Source organism: Salvia hispanica, chromosome 2 (assembly GCF_029641045.1).
Source record: "Salvia hispanica isolate PSC_SH4W2 chromosome 2, Shi_PSC_v1, whole genome shotgun sequence".
Classification (NCBI taxonomy): domain Eukaryota; kingdom Viridiplantae; phylum Streptophyta; class Magnoliopsida; order Lamiales; family Lamiaceae; genus Salvia; species Salvia hispanica.
The window spans coordinates 46,057,902-46,075,887 of NC_142693.1; the positions used below are offsets into that span (position 1 = coordinate 46,057,902).

A 17,986-nucleotide genomic window follows, 5' to 3' on the forward strand; every position below is an offset into this window, starting at 1 on the left:
CACGGGGAAGACGAACACAAAGTGTCTATCCTCTACTAAGACTCAAATACTATCTGGAAAAACAATTGGGTTTTGAAAACTTTTGAAAAACTAAAAACAATAGAAAGCATAGATCAACTAAAAGCAGATAAATCAAGAGGAAGACAATAGAGATAAGGGAATCCCAGGGATATGTGTTCACAGTTATGGTTATACAAAATTCCCACTACAATACCCTAGCACAGTTTATACTTTGAAAGGATGAGTCACCTAGCTTATGCTCATGCGATACAAATGTTGATTACAAGATTAGGGTTGTCAATCCTAACACATAACTCCAAAAAGCTCTTAAGACCCTTGAAAAGTCCTCACTCTCAATTAACAGTGCCGTTTTAAGCAAGTTATGAAGCAAGTTATATTAAATCATACACGATTGTGTCACTCAATCATGCAGCATCAAAACTACTTAGGGAAAGAACAAAGTAAAAACAAAACGGATATTAAATAGAAAAAGGAATTTGTATAACCAAAGTCGTTACTAACACATCCCTAAAATCCTATGAGTTTAGTTACACATAATTGAATAAGCTAAAAACATAGATTGAAGGGAAGACAATTTGAACATAAAACTAAAGCAAATAAAACCCGTGGGTTGAATCCTTGTTGTTCTTGATGTTCTTGAAATTCTTCTCCAACTCCTTGCACCAATGAAGTACTCTAGGCCTTGATCTCTATGAAGTATTTTGCAATTAGAAGTTCTCTCCTTTTTGATGAAGCTTGAGGCTTTATTTATAGGGAAAATCCATGCCTTGTTGTAGAAGGAAAAAATATCCAAAATATGGTAAAACTGGGCGCAAATCTAGGGCTTCTCGGATTCGCCGCCTTTCTCCGGCCCGGCGCCGCACCTTAGCCGGCGGTCTCCGCGTTGGAGTCCAGAGAGTCTGTTCTCTCGACGGCGGACCGCCGCACATCTTCCGGCTGTCTCCGGACGAGACTTCTCTTCCAAGCACATTTTTCCGAGGCGGACTGCTTCATTGATCTGCCCGCCGGGCGCCGGCGGTCGCCGCACACATCCGCGGCGGTCGGCGGTCGCCGTCTGACTCCAGATTCCCAAACTTGGCGTTTTGGCTCCCTTTTTCGGCTCAATTATGCACATTTCTCACAAAACATGTTAAAATACCAAAATAGACAAAATATGCAAATAATGGACGTGTAGAGTGACTTTGACATAAAAAACAGACCAAATAATGGCCTTAAAACAGTGCAAAATCCGAGCGTATCAACTCCCCCAAACTTACATTTTTGTTTGTCCTCGAACAAAACAATAAAGACACAAGAATAGACGCACGGAATGCACAAGGACTAGATGGCATAATTGCCTCAAAAGATGGAAGAACAGTTTAAACATGTATTAACGCAATCAAATCAAGCAAGGCTTATTAGTGCACTTTCATTACTAACTCGTGGAACACCTTGAATTCAAGCTCTCGCACGTGGCAAACTTCCAAAGATGGGAAGTGTTCTCTCACTCTCAAAGTGTATAAGGATAATGTGTACATAAGCACTCAAATCATGCATCATGCAAAGTTTACCATAGGCTTGCTCAAAGTCTACTCCCTCATCTACTAAATGTGATTAAGCTTCAAAAGTCCGAAAGGTCTTTATCTTCGGTTGTATTGTAGGCTCTTTGGTAGGTGAGGAATATTTGGCTAAAAAGTGACTTAAAAATAAAAATATCCCAAGTAGAGTAAAGATAAATCCACTTTTCTAAACCCAAGACACTTTTAACACTTTATTTATTTCTCCTTCAACTCACTTTCCAATCCTTTTATTTTCTTTTCTTTTCACAACCTTTCACACTTTTTTTTTTCTTTTTTTCTTTCTTTCTTACACATCCTTTCTTTTTTTTTTTCTAAGATCAAGCACATATTTTAAATTTTTCTCAATTTCACAACTTGTACTTTCTTTATATTAAGCACACTACTTTTTATACTTTCCTCCTTATCTCTCCTATTCCTTTACAAAATAAGATAGCAAAGACTAACTAACCCAAGGAATTGCCCCCATTATTTTGGCTTCCAAAGAATAGGCTTAAAAGGCTCAAACTTGGCTCCAAAGGGAAAAATTTTGAATTTTTGAGAGGGTCAAAATTTTAGAAAAAAGTAGGCTAAGAAAAGATGGCCAATCATCCTCCTAAATCAACTTAAACACTATGTAAACTTAGGCAAGACTAGGAGCAAGTTCTAGAAACAAATACATGAATGCAGATAAATCACACAAGAAAGAAATATATATGGCTCAAAACCTCACAAGGTATAAAGCATGATTCAAGGTGAACAAGCAATTCACTAATTATGCACCTTTTTACCAAACCATCAAATCAAGACGTTAAGCCACACTTAAACATAGATGGAATGTATTATCATTGGCAACTCAGTCTAAAGTGTGTCCCTAAGCATGCTTGTTTCTAAGGATTTGTATAAACCAATAAAAGTTACTAACACATCCAAAGAATCCTATGAATTTAGTTAGACATAATTGAATAAGCTAAAAACATAGATTGGAGTGATAACAATTGGAACATAAAACTAAAGCAAATAAAACCCGTAGGTTGAATCCTTGTCGTTCTTGATGTTCTTGCTTCTTTCTCCAACCCCTTGCACAATGAAGAACTCTCAAATTTATGCTATGGAAGTAATTGGCAAAAAGAAGATGAAAGATTAGGGTTGGTGGAGGAGTTATGAAAGCTCCCCTTTTGGGGGCTAAGGAAGGGTTGGATTCTATGAATGAGGTTATGGGGTATATATAAGCTTGAGAAGAATTTAAATTTGGTAATAAGTTTCCTCCAAGCATTAAGAAAGATGTATTTTCGTTCCCCATAGTAGAAGGAAAAGATTTGGCTTCACAAGGTAATATCTTCTTTCCTTCTTCAAATTTCCGCCTAGGCTGCAGCTGGCAGCTTTGCGCAACTTTGGTAGAACGGCCATAACTCTCTACACATAACTCCGATTGAAGTGATTCTTGTACTATATTGAAAATCTTTTCAAGGCGAAGAGAATGGTGTGTAGAACGCCCTGATCAGACTTCTGGATCGCCAGAAAATTGAGTTTGAAGACAGCTGTCGCACGCTGCTTTTTGGTGGCGGGCCGCCGCACCTTGGCCGTAGGTCGCCGCGCGCAGTCCAGAAGCTTCTGACTCTTTGTGGCGGTCGCCGGGTGTGTATTTGTCACCGCTGAGCGCCGGCGGTTGCCGAAAGTGTTGCGGCTGTCGCCGGAGAAGCTCCAGATTTCCTACTTCGCGTTTTTACTCCTTTTTATGCTCAAATATGCACATTTCTCACAAAACATGTCATAATACCAAAATAGATAAAATATGCAAATAATGGACATGTAATGCAACTTTGACATTAAAAACGGACCAAATAATGACCTTAAAATAGTGCAAAATGCGAGCGTATCAATGTTTGCAGTGAAGTCTTGGATGTTTGAATGAACTTGTGCTGAAACATTTGGTTTTATAGTTTTATTTTGGGGTAGACAATGTGACTGACTTAATATGATTTGACTTTTTATCTATAATTGTTTTGATGGCAGTTACTTATAATATGCTTGCATGTTTGAGATTAATTACAGGTCATATCACTGTTCACTTTCCCCCAAATTTAGGGCATTTTATGAAAAAAGATTGGATTTTTTGTATGTATTAGTTTCTGTGTGTAACAGAGTTTTTAGGACCTATTTTGATTCAAAATCTGAGATTCAGCTAGAGCAGGGAGTTCTATTAGGAAATTATTGCAGTGTAAATGTCATGACTTTGCATAAAAGAAACTTAAAAGCATCTCCTGGTGAATGAAATTAATGGAATTTGAGTGAACATTTCTTTAAAGTCATGTTATGATACAAGAACATCATATCTTCCTAGCACTTGAAAGCTAATTATGCTTTCAGGTTGTGTACCACCTTGCTATAGTTTCGTTCCATTAAACTACATCAGAAAGAAAAATTGTAATAATAATACGTAAAATGCAATATTGTTGTGGTAACACAGCAACATTCATTGAATAAGACTGCAACATAGTATTGTAAAAATTTGTAATTAAAAAAGATTGAAGTTAGACTATTTACTGAAATGAAAGACAACTTGGAAACAATAGTATAAAATTAATATTTAATCATACTGTCTTGTAAAATTAATGAAGGAATAGAAAGTAGCAAATAGTGTGTCTGCACTCGTTTCATTAGACTGCAATATATCTACCCTAATACTGCAAGAACTGACACTATGTAACAACAATTCCAGAAATTTCAACAAGTACACCTAATGTTGTAGTGCCGCGTCGCGTGGGAGGGTCTCTCATGAGCCCGAAAGATACATTGGTTTGGGAGAGTGCATGGATCACTCTTCGGACAACAATGAACTTGATCCCTGGAATCTTGCAGAGGCGCAGGCAGATGTCGATCATTGCGAATGGGTGAAAGCAATGGATTCGGAACTACAATCAATGGTAGACAAAGACGTCTATGATTTGTCTATCCTACCCGAAAGTTGTACTGCCTTTGGGAGCAAGTGGATATACAAACGTAAACGTGGACCCGATGGACGAGTTAAAGTCTTTAAGGAAAGACTAGTGGCTAAGGGGTATACCCAAAGGGAAGGCATCGACTACGATGAGACCTTCTCCCCAGTGGCCATACTCAAATTGATCCGTATTCTTTTGTCTATCGCAGCTTACATGGTTTGGGAAGTATGGCAGATGGACGTTAAGACTGCGTTTTCAAACGGGAGTCTTGAGGAGACCATCTACATGGAACAACCCGTAGGCTATGTGGTAAAGGGCAAGGAACACATGATTTGGAAGCTTAAGAAGGCCATTTATGGCCTCAAGCAAGCATCTAGATCATGGAACCAGTGTTTTGATCAAACTGTTCAAAAGTCTGGATTCGAAAAGTGCCCTAATGAAAGCTGCGTGTATAAGAAGGTTGAAAAGTGAAATGTTGTGTTCTTAGTTTTGTATGAAGATGACATTCTTCTAATTGGAAACAATAAAAAGATGTTGTCATCAGTACGAACTTGGTTGTCCAGCCAGTTCGAGATGAAAGATATGGGTGATGCGGGACACATTCTCAGTATCAAGGTTCTTCGGAACCGTGCATAGAGGACGTTGTGCTTATCCCAAGAGTCTTATATCGATACGGTACTTAGACGCTGTAGCATGCAAGATGCCAAGAAGGGTTTCTTATCTTTTAGATATGGCATCCATTTTTCTCAAGAGATGTGTCCAAAGACAGCATCTGAGATAGCAGATATGAGAAGGATACCATATGCCTCGGCAGTTGGTAGTCTCATATATGTTATGCTTTGTGCTAGACCCGATATCTGCTTTGTTGTTGCCATGGTAGCAAGATATCAATCAAATCCCGGCCAAGGACATTGGACTGCCGTAAAGAACATACTCAAGTACCTTAATCGGACTAAGGACTATGTTCTAGTTTACAATGCAGCCGAGCTCTTTCCTTTAGGATATACAGATTCAGATTTTCAAGCTGATGTAGATTCGAGAAAATCAACTTCCGGATATGTGTTTACCTTAGGAGGTGGAGCTGTAATTTGGAAGAGTATAAAACAGAAATGCATTGCAGACTCTACCATGGAAGCCGAATATGTGGCCGCTTCGGAGGCTGCAAAAGAGGCTGTATCGCTTAAGAACTTCCTTCTGGACTTAGGTGTGGTTTCGAATATGCCCAAGAGCATCACCATCTATAAGTGGGAGAATTAGACGTTAGCACATTTTGTATACTCGAAAGTGTTTTGAGTATAAGTGGGAGATTGTTAGAGTTTGAATACTAGAAATCACGTTTCGAGTGATTGAATACTGTAAAACTCTTATTTTATTTACCAAGTAATAAAACCGATTATATTTGGTCATAATGTTGTTATGTTTTACATTTAATGGATGTTAATTGCATTTTTAAATGTATAAAGTTAACTTAACACAGTCTAAGTGTTTGTTTTAGTAGACCGGTTGTGGGCAGCGTCCCCTTTAAGGTAACAACGTCAGTCCTAAACAAAGAAAAAGAAGAATTTCACAACCTAGATGGAATTAGACTATCCATCGTGAAAGATTGCAATGTTAGTCGACATATTTCTAAGCCTTACTAAAATAAGATGACATTGGTGTGGTATAGGAGTGAACGGATCTAACAGCAAGACTTGTCCTTGGGCTATCTGCTGAAAGGCGAGGTCTGGATAAATATTTGTTTCTTAATCAATGTAGGTTAGCATTGACCATACGGTATTGATTATGCATTACTTTGACTTATCAAATGGTGCGGGTTTTTCGTAACCCAATAATCCAGATATATTGGGTAGTGGTGATTAATATCTAGCGGTGCTAGGATTGCTATTACGTTGAATCATGCGCGGGGTGAGTCTCGTTTGATAATGTCCTCAAGAGGAGCGCGAAACAAGGTTTTATTATTCGGAACCTAGCTAGTTGGAATTTGATTACTCTATGAATAATAAATAAGCGTTTCATGCTAAGTCCATTCTTGGTTAATAAGAAGTTAATTAATCAAGTCCATAGCAGAAATTAATTAATTAATGGACATTTTTATCTTAAGTGCGGGAAATGAAAGTTAAAACGGAAACCCGGATTACTTATAATTTTGGATTTGGATGGGGAGAGTTCAATATTACTTCTGTAGTGGCTGCTCGTAATATTCCAATTAAAGCTTATATTATATTGTGGGTTCAATTTAATTAGTAAAAAGTAAATTGATGAGCCCATATCCAAAACCTTCCATAGATCCCTGTCTGGGCCCAAAATGAACTTAATATAAATAGGAGAATAAAGGAGACAAAAATCATTAATTTTAATAGCTAAATTTTCATCCCTTTCTATACTAGAAGAGTTCGAATTTCACTCCAAATTGGAAAAGGATTTCTTCTGTCTTCTTTATTTAAGTCCTAGTATTCCGGTGAGATCAGCCCACACTGATATCGGAGTACAGTTCGGGAACTAGAGAGAAGATCTGTGGTCTAGTATTCAAAGCGTCACGTGGAGAAGCTGCTAGCCATCATCAATTCTTTGGAGAATTAATTAGGTATTATTCCTGCTACGTAGAAAAGCATGTTTTAGGTTTTAATATTCTTAAAGCATGATTAATTCAAGTTTTGAGCATGATACATGTGAGAATTACGCGAATAGATTTTGTCTAAATAATGTTCTAAATAGATCTGATTATTATGTGATTTATTTGCTCGATTAATAATTATTAAATTATGATAATCAACGCGATTTACGCTTCCGCTGCCAGTTCCTTCAATTGGTATCAGAGCCAGTCTTTGGCTATGATTATTTGGATTTAAATTTCGCGAAATTCATGTATGCATGTGTTATTTGATTACGAAGCATGTTCTTGTATTCCTTTATTTATTTTATGCATGATGAACTCAAGAACATTCGAATCAATAGAACTTGAAATTTTGATTGTACAAGATGTGCGATTCGTCGGCGCTTGCGCCGGGACGAATCGCACTACATGCGATCAAGTAGGGTCGTCAAGCGAGTGGGAGCATAAGGTGCCATCCACCGGCGATACACGGACGAGGGTGGTCTTGTGTGCACCGCCGGCGTGACCGCCGAACCATGCGAAACCCGACAAATCGCGACGGGCAAGTGGGAGTATGAAGACGAACATGCGGCGACGTGAACGCGAGCAGTGGGGTTCATCCACGCCGCCGTCATGATCGTGGCTATCTTCGCTGCTCCAGCGCAGGACCGCCGACGAAGCAGTCGGATGGCGAAGCCACCGGAGATCGCGGAAAAACCCTAACCCTAGAAAAACCCTAACCCTAGCGAGGGCAGCGTGGCGATGGGCGGTCGCCGGACGACGCAGCAGATCTGCACTCAGGCGACGTCGACGGAGGAAGCCTCACGGCGTTTGTTCGCCACGAAAAACGGGAGGGAGGAAGCGGCGCGCTTTCGGGCGCGGGCTGCTGGCGACGCTGGACTGCGAACTCGCCGTTCCGGCGAGCAAATCGTCGGCATATCTTCGTCGTTGATTGCACGGGCGAACCTCGTGCGATTGGATATCGATGATAGAATATTTTAATGATTATTTAATTTCTAAATTAAAGATATCATTAAAAAAAATAATAATATTATTTAATGAAATAAAATATTTTGGGAGGATTTCCCTAGATTTTAGGAATGTTTTGATTATTTTCTATATCTATGGAATATTTTATATCCTAGATGATATAGATAAGAATAATTTAATAGTTTTCTAAATATTATATGTATCTAGAATCCTAATTAGGATAGATATGTAAGATTACATTAAATAATATAATTATTTTCTTCCTAATCTTGAAAAAGGACATTATATGAATTTAATTTTTCATGTCTAATTAAGATTTAAATAATGTACTTTATTTTAGATATATCTTATAGTTTGACATGAATAAGAATTAAATTTTAGGTTAATTAATTCCTAAACTAAGATACTAAAGATAATAAAAGATTTGATTATCCAGTCAATTAAATACCAACAAAATTTGTCTTAATTTGTCTTAAGGCTAAAGAATAAATAATGAAAAACCATAACCCAAATATCTAAGCGATAATTATGAACTTAAAGTTTATATATGGTCTCCATCGGTTGGACTGCCAAATTTTGTTAAGCTAGTTTCTAATATTATCGCCACCACTCTTTGGGGACAATAATCCTACAAAATAGTAAGTTCATATGGGCAGACTTCTCACATAATAAATAGAATGAACTAGAAAGTACCTAATATTATCGCCACCTGCTCCGTGGGGACGATAATCCGAAGGAACTATGAGTTTCAGGGTTCAATCAGAATTTATGAGATAGCTTGATTTTGTTATCAGCACATGAACATTGTCATGGAATTGTGTTGTAGAAATAAAATTTTGTAATGCTAAATCTGATGGTCGTGCTTAGGCAGCATTAGGCGGCCATGCCATTTTGTGGTCTCTGGACTATTCGTCGGTGTTATGACCAGTAAAATTGTCAAAATTTTGATGCGTATTAACCTCCTCAGGAGGATACAATTTATAAATTTTGTTGTTGTAAGATTTTGAAAAATTTTATGGTTAATCTACTCAATTTCCTTACATAAGTTTATGACAAATAATAAATTCTTATGTTTGCATTGCAATAAAATCCATCAAGATGTCTTTTAATCCTCTTTCTGCAATTCTCAAAGAAAACAAACTCGAGGGCCAAAATTACATAGAATGGAAACAAAATTTGGATATCGTTCTCACAGCAGAAGTTTGTGCTCACTAATCCACGACCCCCAATGCCGGTGGCTAATGCCACGCAGGGACTGCGAGATGCGCATAGATGGTGGCATAAGGCGAATGAGATGACTAAGTGCTATATGTTGGCATCTATGTCATCAGTACTCAAGCATCAGCATTCTGCCATGGAGACTTATGCAAAATCTCGCGAATCTTTTTGGTACTCAGAATCGAACAGCTACGTCTCAAGCCTTTCGGAGTATCATGACGAAGACTATGAAGGAAGACACATCTGTGAGGCAACATGTCCTCGTGATGATGAGCCACCTCAACCAGATTGATGTTTTGGGAGGGACGATCGATCCCGAGTCCCAGAATACTATAATCCTTCAGAGTCTTCCCCCAAGCTTCCAACAGTTCAAGCTCAATTTTGAGATGAAAAAGCGGGAGTTTAAGGCTGAGCTGCTGACTGAACTTCAGTAGGCGGAGGACCTTATGGTTCAAGCTATAGTAGTTATGCTGAGTTTGGCGCCTAATTCCTCTGGCTCTAAGCCTCGCCAGGAAAGAAAAAGGCACCGAACCCAGTGGGAGCTAAGAATGCTAAGGGAAAGAAGAAGAGCAAGGGTGATAAGAAGCCTACTGGAAAATGCTTCAAGTGTGGAGAGAAAGGTCATTGGAAGCTAGACTGTCCTAAGAAGGGCAAGGCTACAGGTATGAACCATGCTCTAGTAGTCGAGTCATGTTTGGCTTCGACATCTACTCATACGTGGGTTATTGATACTGGAGCAACTGATCATATATGTTTTGATCCTGACTTAATGCAGGTGACAAGATGGATACATGATCGTGAGATCGAAGTCCAGCTGAGCGACGCTACTAAAGTAGCGGCCGTTGCAGTGGGAGACGTTTATTTGCGTTTTTGTAGTGATAGATTTTTTATTTTGAAGAATTTTTTGTTGATACCTTCTTTTAGAAGAAATTTAATTTCAGTTTCTAAATTGTCTTTTGATGGATTTCGATTTCTTTTAATGACAATTGCGTTATTAAGAAAGATGGTTCTTATATCTGTCGTGGTATCATGGAAAACAATCTGTATACAATCACTTCTACACAGTTTAATCAACGTAAATCAGAACTCAATTGTACATCGAAAATTTCTAAGAAAAGAAAAGAACCTTCAATTTCAATGAATGAAACGTACTTATGGCATCTTAGACTTGGTCATGCCAACGAGAGAAGGATTCATGCGATGGCTTATCAAGATCTTATTAAAGGTCATGAGAAGAAACCGTTTTCGAAGTGTGAATCCTGTTTGGAAGGCAAGATGACTAAGAGACCTTTTAGGTCAAAGGGTAATAGGGCCAAGGAAGTACTTGAGCTCGTTCATACTGATGTGTGTGGACCAATGTCAATCGAGGCAAAGTACGGTTTTTGATATTTCATCACGTTTATTGATGACTTCTTGAAAATTGGATTCGTCTATTTGATGCGCTACAAGTCTGAAACTTTTGAAAAGTTCAAGGAGTTTAAGGCTGAGGTAGAGACGCGTCATTGCAAGAGTATCAAATGTCTGCGATCTGATCGCGGAGGCGAGTACCTAAGTGTCGAGTTTTTGGACTACTTATCAGAGTCAGGAATTTAATCCTAACTGACTGCGCCGGGCACACCCCAATTGAATGGCGTAGCTGAGAGAAGGAATAGGACTTTGTTAAACATGGTCCGTTCAATGATGAGTTATGTACGGTTACCAATTTCGTTTTGGGGACATGCCTTGCTATCTGCAAGTCATATATTAAACAATTTACCTTCTAAATCAGTTCCCACTACCCCATATGAGGTGTGGACTGGGCGTAAGCCCAATCTAGAACATCTCAAGGTGTGGGGATGTCCTGCTCCTGTTTTGGAAAAGGATCCAACTAAGCTGGAATCTAGGACGGAGGTATGTGTGTTTATAGGCTACCCTAAAGGATTGGAAACTTATGAATTCTATAGTCTCCGAGATAAGAAAGTCATTGTGAGCACTCATGCCACATTCTTAGAGGAAGACTTTGTAATGAATCGTAAGTCCAGCAGTGAGATAGCTCTTGAAGAACAAAGTTCAGTCACAAGTTCCATTAACCAAGAACAATTCCAGAAATTTCAACAAGTACACCTAATGTTGTAGTGCCGCGTCGCAGTGGGAGGGTCTCTTATGAGCCCGAAAGATACATTGGTTTGGGAGAGTGCATGGATCACTCTTCGGACAACAATGTACTTGATCCCTGGAATCTTGCAGAGGCGCAGGAAGATATCGATCATTGCGAATGGGTGAAAGCAATGGATTCGGAACTACAATCAATGGTAGACAAAAACGTCTATGATCTGTCTATCCTACCCGAATGATGCACTTTTTATTAGCACTAAATAAACCTGCAAGTATACAGAGTATATATAGTATAGCTAAAGGTTAGTACCGGATATCGAACACGGGGAAGACGAACACAAAGTGTCTATCTTCTACTAAGACTCAAATACTATCTGGAAAAACAATTGGGTTTTGAAAACTTTTGAAAAACTAAAAACAATAGAAAGCATAGACCAACTAAAAGCAGATAAATCAAGAGGAAGACAATAGAGATAAGGGAATCCCAGGGATTTGTGTTCACAGTTATGGTTATACAAAATTCCAACTACAATACCCTAGCACAGTTTATACTTTGAAAGGACGAGTCACCTAGCTTATGCTCATGCGATACAAATGTTGATTACAAGATTAGGGTTGTCAATCCTAACACGTAACTCCAAAAAGCTCCTAAGACCCTTGAAAAGTCCTCACTCTCAATTAACAGTGCCGTTTTAAGGGAAGCTAACTATAGTGTCTACTAAGTGAATCTAACTCACTAGAACTCTGTCACAGTTATGAAGCAAGTTATATTAAATCATACATGATTGTGTCACTTAATCATGCAGCATCAAAACTACTTAAGGAAGAAACAAAGTAAAAACAAAACGGATATTAGATAGAAAAAGGAATTTGTATAACCAAATTCGTTACTAACACATCCCTAGAATCCTATGAGTTTAGTTACACATAATTGAATAAGCTAAAAACATAGATTGAAGGGAAGACAATTTGAACATAAAACTAAAGCAAATAAAACCCGTGGGTTGAATCCTTGTCGTTCTTGATGTTCTTGAAATCCTTCTCCAACTCCTTGCACCAATGAAGTACTCTAGGTCTTGATCTCTATGAAGTATTTTGCAAGTAGAAGTTCTCTCTTTTTGATGAAGCTTGAGGTCTTATTTATAGGGAAAAGCCATGCCTTGTTGTAGAAGGAAAAAATCTCCAAAATATGGTAAAACTGGGTGCAAATCTAGGGCTTCTCAAATTCGCCGCCTTTCTCCGGCGGGCCGCCGCACCTTGGCCGACGGTCGTCGCGTTGGAGTCCAGAGAGTCTGTTCCCTCGGCGGCGGACCGCCACACATCATCCGGCGGTCGCCGGACGACACTTCTCTTCCAAGCACATTTTTCTGAGGCGGACCGCTGCATTGATATGCCCGCCGGGCGCCGGCGGTCGCCGCACACATCCGCGGCGATCGCCGGTCGTCGTCTGACTCCAGATTCCCAAACTTGGCGTTTTGGCTCCCTTTTTCGGCTCATTTATGCACATTTCTCACAAAACACGTCAAAATACCAAAATAGATAAAATATGCAAATAATGGACGTGTAGAGTGACTTTGACATAAAAAACGGACCAAATAATGGCCTTAAAACAGTGCAAAATCCGAACGTATCAACTCCCCCAAACTTATATTTTTGTGTATCCTCGAACAAAACAATAAAGACACAAGAATAGACGCACGGAATGCACAAGGACTAGATGTCATAATTGCCTCAGAAGATGGAAGAATAGATTAAGCATGTATTAACACAATCAAATCAAGCAAGGCTTATTGGTGCACTTTCATTACTAACTCGTGGAACACCTTGAATTCAAGCCCTCGCACGTGGCAAACTTCCAAAGATGAGAAGTGTTCTCTCACTCTCAAAGTGTATAAGGATAATGTGTACATAAGCACTCAAATCATACATCATGCAAAGTTTACCATAGGCTTGCTCAAAGTCTACTCCCTCCTCTACTAGATGTGATTAAGCTTCAAAAGTCCAAAAGGTCTTTATCTTTGGTTATAATGTAGGCTTTTTGGTAGGTGAGGAATATTTGGCTAAAAAGTGACTAAAAATAAAAATATCCCAAGTAGATTAAAGATAACTCCATTTTTCTAAACCCAAGGCACTTTTAACACTTTATTTATTTCTCCTTCAACTCACTTTCCAATCCTTTGATTTTCTTTTCTTTTCACAACCTTTCACACATTTTTTTCCTTTTTTTTTCTTTTTTCTTTCTTACACATCCTTTCTTTTTTTTTCTAAGATCAAGCACATATTTGGAATTTTTCTCAATTTCACAGCACTTTTATACTTTCCCCTTATCTCTCCGATTCCTTTACAAATAAGATAGCAATAACTAACCCAAGGAATTGTCCCCATTATTTTGGCTTCCAAAGAAAAGGCTTAAAGGCTCAAACTTGGCTCCAAAGGGAAAAATTTTGAATTTTTGAGAGGGTCAAAATTTTGGATAAAAGTAGGCTAAGAAAAGATGGCCAATCATCCTCCTAAATCAACTTAAACACTATGTAAACTTAGGCAAGACTAGGAGCAAGTTCTAGAAACAAATACATGAATGCAGATAAATCACACAAGAATGAAATAATAGGCTCAAATCCTCACAAGGTATAAGCATGATTCAAGGCGAACAAGCAATTCACTAATTATGCACCATTTCACCAAACCATCAAATCAAAACGTTAAGCCACACTTAAACATAGATGAAATATAATATCATCGGCAACTCAATCTAAAGTTTGTCCCTAAGCATGCGTGTTTCTAAGTTCTTCATGTTAAGTTCACGACATGGATTCAAGAAAATATTTTTTACAACAAAGTGTAAAATAAGTTTGCAGGGTCGGTAGGGACGTGAGTGAACTACTGAAAAAAAACGTACCTTGAAAATTCTTGTGTCGAGGCTTGACCGGGCGAAAGTTGAGAAACTTTGGAAAAATCGCGCTGGAAAAATACGCCCAGGTGGCGGCCCGCCGCAGCATGTCCGGGGGTCACCGCGCGACAACAGAATGTTCCAGCGAGCAGGTAGCGGACCGCCGCAGCACATGCGGCGGTCGCCGCGTAGAGGTCAGAGCATGCGAAAAAAATTTCAAAGCACAAAATGAAACTAAAACCAAAAAAACCTAACTTAAAACAAAAATTTTCAAAAACAAGGTTGGGTTGCCTCCTAACAAGCGCTCTTTTATAGTCATTAGCTTGACGTTACCCCCTTCTTTACTCCTTGGGTGGTTCCTCTAGATCAACCTCCTCCTCCACTATCTTGTCTGAACTGTAATACTTTTTCACACGGTGGCCATTGGCTTGAAACAATTGTCCATCCGGAGCTAGCAATTCCACTGCTCCACTATCATATATCTTCTTGATCATATACGGGCCGGTCCATTTAGACCTCATCTTTCCGGGGAATAGAGAAAGTCTCGAATTGTGCAACAGAACTACATCCCCCAGCGTGAGCTCTCGCGGGCTGATCATACGTTCATGGTAAGCATTCATTCGTTCCTTCTAAATAGATGAACTGTCGTAAGCCTCCATCCTAAATTCATCCATCTCATTTAGAAAAAGACGTCTTTCTTCACCGGCTTTGCGAAAGTCATGTTTCAACTTTTTGATTGCCCAATATGACTTGTATTCCATCTCAAGAGGCAAATGACAAGACTTACCAAACACAAGTTGATTAGGAGACATACCTATGGGGCCTTTGTAGGCGGTACGATATGCCCACAATGCGTCATCTAACCGGAGTGCCCAATCTTTACGATTCACACTCACCGTCTTTTGAAGGACTGACTTGATTTCCCTGTTTGCTAACTCAGTTTGCCCATTTGCTTGAGGATGATAGGGCGAAGTTACTCTATGCTTGACTCCATATTTGTCCAACACGCTGTCCAACCATCTATTGTTGAAGTGAGATCTTCCATCACTAATAAAGGCGCGGGGCGTACCATACCTGCAAAATATGTTTTTTCTAACAAAAGCAATGCCAACTTTAGAATCGTTAGTATTGGTTGGAATTGCTTCCACCCATCTAGAAACATATTCTACTGATTTCGGGAACGGTCCCATAAAATCTATTCCCCATACATCAAACAATTCTACCTCAATGATGGTATTCATTGGCATCTCCTTCTTCTTAGAAATTCCACCCGTCCGTTGGCATTCATTGTATTGGAGAACAAAACTAGCGGAGTCGCGAAAATTGGTAGGCCAATAGAATCCACTTTGCAAGACTTTTATCGTGGTTCTTTGCACACCAAAGTGGCCTCCAGTGGGGGACGAATGGCACTTTTCGACTATAGCCACCCAATCTTCTTGAGGGACACATCTCCTAAGTATAGTATCTGCACATCTTTTGAACAAGTAGGGCTCATCCCAAAAGTAAGATCTTACATCTCTATAAAATTTCTTTTTCTGATAAGGAGTAAGATCGGGAGGATGCACCTTTGACGCCAAATAATTGACAATATCAGCGTACCAAGGAAAAGTGGCTTGAGTGAAAAATAGGTGCTCATCTGGGAAGTCCTCGTTGATTTCTTGAGACAAGTCTTCTCCCTCCACCGGGTGTTCCAACCTTGACAAGTGGTCTGCTACCACATTCTCGCACCCTTTATGTCCTTGATTTCCACGTCAAACTCCTGGAGTAGCAAGATCCATCGGATAAGTCTTGGTTTTGCATCCTTCTTTGCAAACAAATGCCTAATAGCTGCATGGTCAGTGTAACAATAGTCTTAGTTCCAACAAGATAGGCCCTAAATTTATCAAAGGAATAGACAATAGCAAGCATCTCCCTTTCAGTAGTCGTGTAATTAGCTTGGGCAGAATAAGTTCTACTAGCATAATATATGACTAAAAATATTTCCCCTCTTCTGCCCTAAAGCTGAGCCGACTGTAATATCACTTGCGTCGCACATGATCTCAAATGGTTGACTCCAATCTGGCGTGATGAGGATAAGAGCGCTGACTAGAGCCTTCTTCAAAGTCTCAAAAGCCTGCAAACAATCGGAAGTAAAATTAAATTTCACATCCTTCTCAAGCAATTTACAAAGAGGTTTAGAGATCTTAGAAAAATCCTTGATGAATCTTCGGTAGAAGCCTGCATGTCCTAGAAAACTCCTTACTTCCTTTTCATTGGATGGCGGTGGGAGTTTCTCGATGGCTGCAATCTTTGCCCTGTCTACCTCTATCCCAACGGCGCCATTTTGGAAGGTCAGGTTTTCTTTCCTCGGGTTTTCGTATGTCTATGGGAGTGTATCCAACTGATCAGGAAGAGATTCCCGACCCAGCTGAGTCGTTGGTACGGCAACCGGGACCTGGCTTCAACAAGTTTCCTCAACCCACTTCTACTAATTAGTATAATGGAGGTAAGGGTCGAATCACACGAGGATGGACACGTTTTGATAACTGCGGTGACTTTCCTGGGTGTTTTGGTTAGCTACCACGCTTGGGTTGAGATTTTACCTAAGCGAGAAATAAAGGTGGTACTCTACTTACTAGTAGGCGTGAAAATAACAGGCATGTGGTGGTGTTCGTGAAAGTAGGGGACAAGGTGTCTCAGAGGCATATGGAAAGTAGACAGTTACTAAAAGAGGAAAATTAGACAACAAGGTATATCTGATGGCTAGTGGCTCTCTGACAGGTCTGGATAGTACAACTGAAAAGTAGGGAACAAAAGCAAAAGTAACTCAAAAGTACAAGTGGTCCAAACTAAAGTTGATTTTGAGGTTTGTAAAGTGAAGGGGAGTAGGCGGTGGGGTGTTTTATAGAGGGGTGGGTAGTTGAGGGTTTTGACCGGTAGTAGATGGTTGCCGGGTTGCGACGCTTCGTGTGGAAGGCGGTTGCGAGTTCTTGCAGCTGATTGGACGTTGCCTGTCACGTCCCTGCTCCACGCGCCCTCCCAGTCTCTGCACTCGCCTGCAAAGCTGCACCACGCACCAAAATTCAAAATTTACTCATCTCCCCCTTCTCAATTAGCTAGAAATAGAAATAAAGCAAATAAATGGCTCTTTAATATAATTCAGAGTTTCACCCAAGTGGTATCCTCGTGGTCAGTACGAACTCCAAATTAATATTTAAGATCCGAAATTTTTTTTTGTTGTTTTTCCTTCTTAACTTAAGTTAAATTACTAAATATTTACAATATTTACATCATTACTAAGGGTATTTGAAGTTTTACCCGGTCAGTAAATACAAATCATATGACGTTGACCAGGTGGAACTCCAAACCCCTTTCCTACTAGTCATTTAGACGCTATTAAAGTGTAGTGGAATTTCTTCCACTACACACATCTCTTCATTTTTCCTATATATTTTTAATCTATGTCCATTAACGACAAAAGGTTCGGAGTTAGGGATACTTCCTGAAATCTCGACCGCTCCATTAGCACGTAGTGCAGTGATAATGTAAGGTCCTGCCCATTTGGACTTGAGCTTCCCAGGCATTAGCTTCAATCTTGACTTGAAGAGTAGTACTTTCTGACCAACTCGGAGATCCTTGGTTCTCAGATTTTTGTCGTGCCACATCTTTGTTTTCTCCTTGTACCACATGGCTGAGTCGAACGACTCCAATCTGAGCTCTTCCA

The 17,986-nt window shown here is 39.5% G+C and overlaps 1 pseudogene; it reads right to left on the reverse strand.

Moving 5' to 3' along the window:
* Positions 1-17,986, reverse strand: part of LOC148932515 (uncharacterized) — a 151,366-nt pseudogene that overhangs the window by 117,344 nt on the left and 16,036 nt on the right.